Genomic DNA, 2,694 nt, shown 5'->3' on the forward strand with positions numbered 1-2,694 from the left:
GTTGTTGTCAGAGTGTGTATTCTCACTCTGATGTTGTTGTTGTTTATTGATGTTGTTGTTGTGAGAGTGTGTATTCTCACTCTGATGTTGTTGTTGTTTATTGATGTTGTTGTTGTCAGAGTGTGTATTCTCACTCTGATGTTGTTGTTGTTTATTGATGTTGTTGTTGTCAGAGTGTGTATTCTCACTCTGATGTTGTTGTTGTTTATTGATGTTGTTGTCAGAGTGTGTATTCTCACTCTGATGTCGTTGTTGTTTATTGATGTTGTTGTCAGAGTGTGTATTCTCACTCTGATGTTGTTGTTGTTTATTGATGTTGTTGTCAGAGTGTGTATTCTCACTCTGATGTTGTTGTTGTTTATTGATGTTGTTGTCAGAGTGTGTATTCTCACTCTGATGTCGTTGTTGTTTATTGATGTTGTTGTCAGAGTGTGTATTCTCACTCTGATGTCGTTGTTGTTTATTGATGTTGTTGTCAGAGTGTGTATTCTCACTCTGATGTCGTTGTTGTTTATTGATGTTGTTGTCAGAGTGTGTATTCTCACTCTGATGTTGTTGTTGTTTATTGATGTTGTTGTCAGAGTGTGTATTCTCACTCTGATGTCGTTGTTGTTTATTGATGTTGTTGTCAGAGTGTGTATTCTCACTCTGATGTCGTTGTTGTTTATTGATGTTGTTGTCAGAGTGTGTATTCTCACTCTGATGTCGTTGTTGTTTATTGATGTTGTTGTCAGAGTGTGTATTCTCACTCTGATGTTGTTGTTGTTTATTGATGTTGTTGTCAGAGTGTGTATTCTCACTCTGATGTCGTTGTTGTTTATTGATGTTGTTGTCAGAGTGTGTATTCTCACTCTGATGTCGTTGTTGTTTATTGATGTTGTTGTCAGAGTGTGTATTCTCACTCTGATGTTGTTGTTGTTTATTGATGTTGTTGTCAGAGTGTGTATTCTCACTCTGATGTCGTTGTTGTTTATTGATGTTGTTGTCAGAGTGTGTATTCTCACTCTGATGTCGTTGTTGTTTATTGATGTTGTTGTCAGAGTGTGTATTCTCACTCTGATGTCGTTGTTGTTTATTGATGTTGTTGTCAGAGTGTGTATTCTCACTCTGATGTCGTTGTTGTTTATTGATGTTGTTGTTGTCAGAGTGTGTATTCTCACTCTGATGTTGTTGTTGTTTATTGATGTTGTTGTCAGAGTGTGTATTCTCACTCTGATGTTGTTGTTGTTTATTGATGTTGTTGTCAGAGTGTGTATTCTCACTCTGATGTCGTTGTTGTTTATTGATGTTGTTGTCAGAGTGTAACCCTAACCCATTTCAATGTAATGGGGAAAGCTGTTCAAAATGTTTCTGGTTTTGGGAGGGGTGCACCGCTGTTTAACTCTTTTGGGAGGGGTGCACCGCTGTTTAACTCTTTTGGGAGGGGTGCACCGCTGTTTAACTGTTTTGGGAGGGGTGCACCGCTGTTTAACTCTTTTGGGAGGGGTGCACCGCTGTTTAACTGTTTTGGGAGGGGTGCACCGCTGTTTAACTGTTTTGGGAGGGGTGCACCGCTGTTTAACTCTTTTGGGAGGGGTGCACCGCTGTTTAACTCTTTTGGGAGGGGTGCACCGCTGTTTAACTCTTTTGGGAGGGGTGCACCGCTGTTTAACTCTTTTGGGAGGGGTGCACCGCTGTTTAACTCTTTTGGGAGGGGTGCACCGCTGTTTAACTCTTTTGGGAGGGGTGCACCGCTGTTTAACTCTTTTGGGAGGGGTGCACCGCTGTTTAACTCTTTTGGGAGGGGTGCACCGCTGTTTAACTCTTTTGGGAGGGGTGCACCGCTGTTTAACTCTTTTGGGAGGGGTGCACCGCTGTTTAACTCTTTTGGGAGGGGGGCGCAGCTGTTTAATTCTTCAGTTGCAAGTCCAGGCGACATGATGTCGCCAGCGCCCAGCTACACCCGTCCAGTTATTGTTCCAGACAATGGAGGTTCCCCAGTTCTCACCTCCACCCTGACAAGCTCTCAGTGCATGAGTGGGAGGAGCTCATGGACACGTACTTGAGGAAGAGGAGCATACAGCTGGGTGAGCAGCATCAGGAGATGTTGACTAGATTAATGGGCAAAGCCAGAGACATTGTGAAGATAACGCTCCGTAGCAATCCATTATTGAAGCCTCACGAGAACCCAAAAGTTATAACTGACATATTGAAACAGCATTTTGGTGGTGTGTCATGTTCGAGTATGCCCCTTGCAGACTTCTACAGCACTGTGCCTGTAGCAGGAGAGGACCCTGTCGAGTACTGGATCCGCCTTAACAAAGCTGTTGATGCAGCTGAGGAGGGCTTGAGCAGACATGGGAGACATATTGATGATCCCCGTCGAGAAGTAACCATGATGTTTGTCAAGTATTGTCCAGATCCCTCCCTGGCTACAGTGTTGCGGTTCAAAGCGCCAGAGAAGTCAACAGCTGGTGAAATACAGGAGCACGTTGACCGTTATCAAATCGAAATGAGAGAACAGCTGAACACCAGACCAAACCGCCCCAGCGCAGCAAGACATGTGGCAGCTCATGTTCAAACACCTGTGTCTGAAGAGGTGTCTATGCCTAGCCTTCCAGTGTTGCCCCCTGTCCAGGCTGAAGCGAATGTCACATCTGCTCCTCAGTTTGATGGTAATTGCCTAAAGACTTTGATTGGCCTGCTTGACCGACA

The sequence above is a fragment of the Eleginops maclovinus genome, chromosome 4, assembly GCF_036324505.1.
Source record: "Eleginops maclovinus isolate JMC-PN-2008 ecotype Puerto Natales chromosome 4, JC_Emac_rtc_rv5, whole genome shotgun sequence".
Taxonomy (NCBI): Eukaryota; Metazoa; Chordata; class Actinopteri; order Perciformes; family Eleginopidae; genus Eleginops; species Eleginops maclovinus.